Consider the following 9,498-nt stretch of genomic DNA (forward strand, 5'->3'; position numbering starts at 1 on the left):
GCCTTTCTTGCTTCCCCAAGTTGATATACATCAACTCCAACTCTTTCTCCTTTGCAAATGTGCCAACAACACCACGTGAACAACACCATGTGCATGTGTGTTAGCATTTCACAAACATTTTCAAATGATTTTCACTTGAACTCACCACGCCACTCGATCCTAGCAACATCGCAATGTTAGATCGCTCAAGTGGCACTAGATGACCGATATGCAAACAAGTTTGCCCCTCTTGATAGTACGGCCATCTATCCTAAATCCGGTCATGCACTTCTCTACACAACCTTTGACCGGTGAAATGAAATGTCCTACAAGTCATACATTTGCCTTGCGCATTCTATTTCATCTTCCCAAATATTGATGCCACACAAGCACCAAACTCCATCAAGCCTTGTGATCATCATAATGAGTCAACACTTGGCTTGATCTTTCTTGAATGATATGATCCACTCCATATTATCACATGACCTCTTTGGTTCATCGATCTTGACCTTGCTCGCTCTTCACCGTTGCCTCGGTCCATCGGCGTCAAATCTTGCCCAAGCTTCACCGCCTCGCGGTCCCTCGCTTCAAAGCCTTGACTTGCCCTTCTCCATTGCAACTGGTCCATCAGGCCAAGCCTTGTCTTGATCTTCTCCACTTTGGTCACATAACTCCATGTCATGTCTCATATGCAATGAGCTCCTCGATCACACTATATGAGCATAGCATCAACCCTTAGCCATTTCTCCTCCATGGCACATGTTGCTCATACTAGTGTCTTTGTGTGGACTAATCTCTTGTGTATCTCAACATAAAAACTTATTAGTCCACCTAAGTTATCACTCAATTACCAAAACCAAACAAGGGCCTTTCACCTTGCATATGAATGAGACTATCCTCTGCCCAGGCTGGGTATCGGCCTCTACCGGGACTTCCTCCAGCCCGACCTTTCTCTAACGGGCGTCTCCCTTTTATAGCCCAAGGGGACGCGTACACAGGTGTTGAGACCTCGACAGGTGGGTCCAACGCGGATGTATAGTATACTGCGCAGAAGGCATTAATGGTACTACAGTGGTTGAGAATCTCTCCCCGGATACACTTCATCGCCTTGTGGACTCTCTGATCGAGGAGTGGATTCACCTGTCCCGTCGGCGAAGCGCCCGTTGAGGTAGTGTAGGTTGCGGCGTAGACTGTTGGGTCTACCGCGTAGGCATCATGATGGGCGAAGGCGAGACGTCATGTCCAACTGGCGTAGCAGACTGACATGCGTGGCGTGGGCGGCGCCAGCGGCTGCACTGTGTGCCTTGGTAACGCGCAATCAACAGTGCAGCCTAGCAAAAGTCGCCTCGGGCTCCGCTGTGGCAGAGCGCACTTACGCCTCCCGTATTGAATGCGGTAGGTGGGCGAGTCTTCCCGAGGAAGCTTCGCAGCTGCACGCGTGCCTGCGCCTGCGGACACGTGGCGGCTCCTGACCTGCCCCAGACGGGGTGTCTGTTCCCTCCCCGCTGAGGGCTCCGGATAGTATATGGTGGTCTGGGACCCCGTGGGAGGTTCGGGGCCCCGGCTGTTTTGGCTGAGCGCTCCCTTCTCCGGGACACGCGGCGTCACTGGACACTTCCCTAGCAAGGAATGGGTCTGGGGCCGCTGATCGGGTGAGAAGGGCTTCGGACCGCGGGGGTCCGGCTGCTCAGGCCGTCAGCGCGTAGTCAAGGATAACTACGAGGCTCTCGCCTAGACACAGCGAGAGGGGGTACCCTAGTCCAGAGGTACCGACAGTGGCCCCCGGGCCCACCTCGGGGGAGGTACGAACCCGTAGGTGGGGCCATTATCGTGACGTGTTCCGACGCAACCTGGTTGCGTTGGCATGCTCATGTCGAGAGCGGGTGCTCCGGACCCTTTGAAGGCCAGAGCACCTGTTGCCAGGTTCAGGTACTAGAACACTCTCCACAGGGCGGTGATGGTGTAGGCTTTGGGTACGGAACCAAGCTAAGCGGCTACACGGACCTCGGATCGCCCAAGGAGCGAGCACCACTTCCCCGGACCCGGCTCCTGGCGACCGTAGCGAGCGGTCTCCGCCGGAGCGGGCCACCAGAGTGGACTTGGGCGACCGTGGCGAGCGGTCTCTGCCGGAGCGGGCCACCGGAGTGGACTTGCGCGACCGTGGCGAGCGGTCTCCACCGGAGCGGCCCACCCGAGTGGACTTGAGCGACCGTGGCGAGCGGTCCCCGTCGGAGCGGGCCACCGGAGTGGACTTGAGCGACCGTGGCGAGCGGTCTCCGCCGGAGCGGGCCACCGGAGTGGACTTGAGCGACCGTGGCGAGCGGTCTCCGCCGGAGCGGGCCACCGGAGTGGACTTGAGCGACCGTGGCAAGCGGTCTCCGCCGGAGTAGGCCACCGGAGTGGACTTGAGCTGTCACCATTGATCCAACGAGATATATCACTGGGCCTTGTGGTAGGGCATAGGAAACCACGCCTTATACTAGAAAGGAGTCCGGACCTCTAGGCACGGCAGCCTCGGATACTAGGGGACTCGTAAAAGGGCAGTGAAGTGCGTAGGCTTAGGGTACATTACCAGGCTAAGCGGCTACGCAAAACTTCTCCACCCCAGGATACAAGCACCACTTCCCCGGAGCAGGTCCCTAGGAGTTCGGGCCACCTTCCAGCTAGAAGGGGTATCCCAGCCTGACCACAAGCCAGCAACTCAATGTGGATCGTTAGCAACGAAGGAAAGACTCCGCACGGGAGAAGGAAACAGTCAAGAAGAAACGGATGAGTACAATTAAGCTAATGTAAAGATAAGACTGAGAAAGCAAAACTCCTTTATTACTTGATTCATATGGTTAGCGTGGTGTACATCAGAGGTCGGGATTACGAGGGCGGACCTCTACCGCTCTGGACCACTCGCTGGTGTCGCCTGTTTGCGCGATGAAGCCAGAGGTCGGGTTTACAAGGGCGGACCTTTACCGCTCTGGACCGCACGTAGGCACCACGTCATTACAAACGAGGAGCACTCTTGATCTTATCTAGGGGAAACCTACAGCCGCCGGCCCGTAAGGCATGTACGATCCTGGCCGGAGTGGAATCACCACCTTGGGGGTTCCTCTCAGTCGTCGGAGGCAAAGGCGACCTGGACGTGCCTGTACAGCTTCATCCAGCATCACCTCGGAAGCTTGCAGAGCTCTTCCCAGCACAAGAATTGTCCCATGCTCGGATAGCATGGGAACAAATTCTTTGGCTTTGAATGGGAGTGGCCTAGCCGCCACCGGCTGTCGTCGGAAGCCAGCCCAGTGGCCGCTCACAGTGAGCTGAAGCCGGCTTGACACCCTGGCGCAGCGGAAGAACGGGTGCTCGTTTGGACGAGCATGGAGCGTGGAGAAGGGCGGTCGTTCGCCGGCTTCCCCTCGGCGCTGACACAGGGCCCCCGCACCTCGTGGCAGAGGTCGAGGCCTATCTGCAGCAGCACCGAGAGGCTTGAGCTAGGCGAGGGAGATGGCGACCGTCGTCTTTCCCAAGTCACAGCCGTCGGCTCCAGGCTCCATCTTGAGAGGAAACCTTGAGCCGACGTCGTGCCGCCGCAGGGGAACCCCGGTGGTTGCTTGAGAGAAAACCTTGAGCCGATGCTGGGATGTCGCAGGGTGACGCACAGCAGGCGTCGCCAATGCGCGCCACCACGCCGGCTCTGAGGTGTCGTAGTGGCGACGCACAGCAGGCGCTGCTACCGTGCGCCGCCGCACCGAGGGCACTGCCGCCTCGGTGCCGGGGCATGCGGCGTAGGTGATGCCATGCCTTTCTTCATCTTCTCGTCGTCGTTGCAGAGGATGAGCTCAACCTCATAAGCCTAGAGGTGAGCGGAGATCTGGCCTACGCCTGCGCGATCCCCACGGACAGCGGCAAATGTTGTGGTTTGTGGAGACCCACAGCCGGGTGGCGTAGTGCACCCGCCTAATCCCAGAGGGTGAGTACTCGGGGAAGCGCTAAGCGATTCGGCAGGTCTACCTAGGGAGCAAGAACACAAGAACACTCGAGGATTTACAGTGGTCCGGGCCGCTGGAGCGTAATACCCTACATCCACTGTGAGTTGTATTGCCCTTGCATATGAATGAGTCTATCCTCTGCCCAGGCTGGGTATCAACCTCTGCCGGGACTTCTTCCGGCCTCTGCCGGGACTTCCTCCGGCCTGACCTTTCTCTAACTGGCGTCTCCCTTTTATAGCCCAAGGGGACGCGTACACAGGCGTTGAGACCCCGACAGGTGGGTCCAACGCGGATGTATAGTATACTGCGCAGAAGGCATTAATGGTGCAACAGTGGTTGAGAATCTCTCCCCGAATACGCTTCATCGCCTTGTGGACTCTCTGACCGAGGAGTGGATTCACCTGTCCCGTCGGCGAGGCGCCCATTGAGGTAGTGTAGGTTGCGGCGTAGACTGTTGGGTCTACCGCGTAGGCGTCATGATGGGCGAAGGCGAGACGTCGTGTCCAACTGGCGTAGCAGACTGACATGCGTGGCGTGGGCGGCGCCAGCGGCTGCACTGTGTGCCTTGGTAACACGCGATCAACAATGCAGCCTAGCAAAAGTCGTCTCGGGCTCCGCTGTGGCAGAGCGCACTTACGCCTCCCGTATTGAATGTGGTAGGTGGGTGAGTCTTCCCGAGGAAGCTTCGCAGCCGCGCGCGTGCCTGTGCATGCGGACACGTGGCGGCTCCGGACCTGCCCCAGGTGGGGTGTCTGTTCCCTCCCCGCTGAGGGGTCCGGATAGTATATGGGGGTCCGGGACCCCGTGGAAGGTCTGGGGCCCCCGGCTGTTTTGGCTGAGCGCTCCCTTCTCCGGGAGACGCAGCGTCACCGGACCCTTCCCTAGCAAGGAATGGGTCTGGGGCCGCTGACCGGGTGAGAAGGGCTTCGGACCGCGGGGGTCCGGCTGCTCATGCTGTCAGCGCGTAGTCAAAGATAACTACGAGGCGCTCGCCTAAACACAGCGAGAGGGGGTACCCTAGTCCAGAGGTACCGACATACTCCATGTGTTCCAAGTTATAAGTTGTATGGCTTTTCTAACCCTAAGTTTGACCCAATGTTCTATTCAAAAATTTGTGCAAAATATCATCTTTCTTTTACTGTAGTTTGCTTTATTAATAAAAATTCTTCAAGAAAGTGTTTTAAATTGAATATCCTAAATGCCAAATATCTTATTTTTCAACCGGAAGGAGATGCAAGAGCAAGTTCACTTGCAGCGGTGCAGCACACGTACTCTTGTGAAACGGCAATAGCCAACGGGTGTGGTGCCCGTACTGGTAAAATTGCAATAGCCAATGGTTAAGACTACAGAGACAAAAACTAAATCGCCGTTGCCGGGGATCGAACTCGGGTTGCCCGCGTGACAGGCGGGAATACTCACAACTATACTACAACGACTTTGTTGAGCATCTATTCATTTTTAATTTATTTCTATGATTTATTTTAATAAAATTACCTCACATAGATCGTGTTAACCGTGGAACGTGACCCATATCGAGTGCGCGTGCGCGCCATAATCGAAAAGTGTGCCAACCATTTTCTTAGGAGAAGACAAATCTTCTCTTCGATTTTGCTAGAACATTTGCAATTGCAATACGCTCAAAAGAGCCCTTTGTTAGCCCAAAACATTAAGCACCAACCACTCTTCAATTAAGTTCTTGGTTGGGCATTTACATGTCATATATTCAAACCAGCCTCACGATCCGAACGTAGAGCTACCGAAGTACCCGTATTGAGATTGACGTTAGCCGTTTCTTGACAACATGGTAGGCTTTTGAAATTGATTTGACCTTTGTGCTTCTGCCCGAGTGCCTTCCTACTCAGGTTACTCAACTGTTTCAAAAAGTTGTGCGACTGACTTTTTTTTGTTCTTTTGCTCCGTAGTATAGTCAACAGAAGGAAGTTCACCTTCCCCTGTCGTGGCGCCCTGGGTTGGGCTGGGCGCCCCTGCTGTCCTGCCTGCCGTGGAGCCAGTGAAAGGCGCTTCTGTGGACAATTTTTGGCATAATGACCTTTTTGCCTGCATTTGTAGCACTTGCGGTGGTGGTGAATGGCGCTACTTGGTTGACCTCCCTGTGAACTTAACATCACATCTTGCATTATTTCTTCTGCTTGCTTTTTGGACTCTTTGCGTCCGTGTGGCTAAATCACATTCATAGTGATAGTCAACCCATCAACATAATCATAGAGTGCTTGGTTCTTGACCTGTGTATCTCTAGAGCACTCAGGATCCTTTCTCTTCTGGATGGTCTGTAGCTCATCGACCGATGGGGAGTCAAGGAAAAGGGAATCCTCTGCTAGCTGCTCTTGATGAGACCTCTTTCTCTTTGTACCGGAGAACAACCTCTGGTTCTTCCTAGTTGTGGCTTCATCTTCAGTCGCACGAACTTGACGACAGGGAACACCATAGAATTGGCAACACGGACAAGCTTTCTCACCATTCTTCGGGTGGTATGTTGTTTGCGAGGACTGATCTTGTACCGTTGTCGGCTGCTTCACGGAAACTATTGCATGAACACCATCACCCATTGCACGGTCTCCAAGATCTTTTTGTTCTGCCGACATCTGAGCTGGGATAAAAGGAAGCATAGATTGGTAAGGTCAAAGAAGAGAGAAAACCTCACTACGTAAGGTTCTATCTTATTTGGACAACACTACCCATGCATCACTGCTGCTAACTCCAGATAGATGTCACATAAACCCAAAAAAGAGAACTATAGAATAACTCTTCTGCCTCATCTGAGAGATTCTCAAATTCTCCAGTACTATCTGTAGGCCGGGGTGTCACATCCCTACCCCCTTATAGAAACCGACGTCCTCGTCGGTGAATCCTGGAATATCACGTTCTCTTCGTGCTATCCTTCTCAGCAAGCAAGACAGAAGCCCAAGGCATGATAAAGTAGACGGAATAGAATGTATGGTTTTACCCCCAACGATCTAACTCATTTTATTAGTTAATTAACTTTAACTTAAAACTGATTTTCATTAAACAAATTTTAACTACTAAGCTATGCAATCAACCAAAAATCCAAATCAAACATTTGCATAATAACATAACGTGTCGCAGAATGTTCTATCGTGCTATTATAAAAGGGTCATTTAGCTTACACCTATGGTGGTCAGTCGACTCACTTCAAGACAGAATCTACGGAAACTATTATGTAGAGAGAAATCAAGGTAAGACGAGTAAAAATCTCGGAAGTTCAAGGAATATAATAGCAAAATAGTTTCAGCAGACAAGGCTGAGAGAGGAGAAGACTTAAAACTCGAACAGTTCTATCTATGCTTTCGTCCTACAGTCGATACGGCTCTGATACCACTCTATAACACCCGATTTATAAAAAGACATAAACCGAGCAATCATATACGTGCCAGGATCAAGTCACATGTATATACAACAGAATGAACAGTATATCACAGCACATATCACGTAAAAAGACATAATAAAGCGAGTACAAAAGTTATTTATTATATTAATGACAAAATGTCTGATACAGCGGAAGCGTAGAATACATATACAAAGTCTCTCGGAAGCTGGACACCACAGGGACGTCGACTGGGAGACGAACGCCTAGAAGTCCTCGTACTCCTGGTAGCTCCGGGTGAACTCGCTCGCGTCGGCAGGAACTGAGCAGCAGTAGAGTATCCCCAAGAGGAAAAAGAGTATAGTAGGCAAGAGTGAGTACACAACTTGTACTCAATAAGTATAACACAAAATATGAGGCTCTAAGGTTGGCTGACTCATCTGCATTAGCATTTTAAGTCTTGGCTAAATTTTATTAAAGTTTTTTACTACAAGTTGATAAATTACCATAAACCCAGTTACATAATAATTAATCAAAATTAATCATGTTACTACTGAGAACCATATCAAACCAAGCCACCCGGGGAAACCTGCCTCGTCAAAGGAAGATAACCCCACTAATCAAAAGGAGGATCTGGGCCGCTCATGACCGTGAGCACGGCTAGTATACCAGTTTTACACTCTGCAGAGGTTGCACATCTTTACCCACAAGTCGTGAGCTACGCTAGTTGTTCATCACACTTCCTTAGGTGAGATGACTAGCAAACTCACTACGAGGCCGTTACAAAGGACACGTTGGTAAGGTGTAACCACTAAGGATTCAGGCAATGCAACGATGGTGCCCACCTCGAGGGGGTACAGAGACCAAAGCCTCGTAGCCTGGGGACCATTGAAGCTCGACCCCCCTCTTGCCCCGTTGGTAAGTTACTCCCGAACCAAAATTATCTAATTAGTAAGCCAAGACCGTCCCATTCCAGTCTTGTGGTAGCGCTATTGTCCCAGGTTGTCGCTCTATGAACCGGTCTTTATGGAGAGTGGCCAACCAGGCAGTAAGCACCGTGCTGGCCCCTAAACCATGTTTCTAACAAAACCAATTTTAACGAGACGTGAGCCCCTCAAACGGGCCACTCTCAGAATTAAGTTGCATATACCATTAATCAAATTAATTAAAAAGGTCCAAGTGTGTTATAGCGCGGCACCTAGCACAACTAACCAAAATGCAACCCAAAGGATATATATAAAGGATATAAAGTGGCTAGGAAAGTCCTTATAGGCATACAGTATTAAAATGCAGTATGAAAATGTATTTAAAAGTGATAGGTGGTGTTCATGTTATACTTGCCTTCCTCAAACTGTTCCTTCTGCTCAAACTGCTCAGAAGATGGCTCCTAGTACTGGTACTGGGGCTCCTCCGGTAGCTCAACATCTACTCATGATCGCAACGCCAAAACAAGTCCTGCACATACATATACATGCAAATAAAGGAAAAAAACACTAAGAAACAGTACAACAATACATAAAAACAATGAACAAAACTAAGCTAAAACTATTCTACGCGTTACAACGATCGCGTGAGCGCAAGAACCAATAAAAACGGAGCTATAAATAAAAAGATATAAGCGTTATACGATACAAGGGTTTATCTGAAATACTGCGCAAATAACAGGGATTAAACTGTAATGGGCGTACTGTGGAGTGAACAGTGACCCCGAAAACTTGCATCAGAACAAGTTCTGTGTGCAGCGCCCCGGAATTAGGACCAAAACAGTGATTTAACAAGGTATTCAGGGGCTAGAAGGAAAAAATTAGTATGACACAAAAAAGTTGTGCCGCAATAACAATTAAGGACAGGGTCTGAATTGCAAAAGTGCCTCTATACAGGAGCTTTCACGTGGGGGTATGGTTGTGTACTATACTGTGAACTCGGTCCACGGGATCTATGGACCAGAGAAAAAGGAACTGTGGCCTACGGTGAACCGGGTCCACACGAAGGGGTATGAAACACATCTATTATGGACCATAGATTTCAGATCCAAGGGCTCATAGTGCTTCTTCTACCTCTGGTCATCAGAACGTGATGAACAGGAGCATACTCCATGAACGCACCTACAGAGGCTTTATGCTACAACCCGAGATCGATCTACGCTCCACGGAAAACGCCCGGAAGCGGCAAAACGGAAAGCTCTCGGCATGGGGATCTCAC

General features: G+C 51.0%; 1 long non-coding RNA gene across 1 annotated transcript; it reads left to right on the top strand.

Moving 5' to 3' along the window:
- Nucleotides 1–3,712: 3,712 nt before the first annotated feature.
- On the top strand, nucleotides 3,713–4,304 carry LOC120698060. The gene is made up of 2 exons (XR_005684703.1): nucleotides 3,713–4,052; nucleotides 4,192–4,304. It is a non-coding gene; the product is annotated as an uncharacterized LOC120698060 (long non-coding RNA).
- Nucleotides 4,305–9,498: the final 5,194 nt, after the last annotated feature.

The sequence above is a fragment of the Panicum virgatum genome, chromosome 3K (assembly GCF_016808335.1).
Source record: "Panicum virgatum strain AP13 chromosome 3K, P.virgatum_v5, whole genome shotgun sequence".
Taxonomy (NCBI): domain Eukaryota; kingdom Viridiplantae; phylum Streptophyta; class Magnoliopsida; order Poales; family Poaceae; genus Panicum; species Panicum virgatum.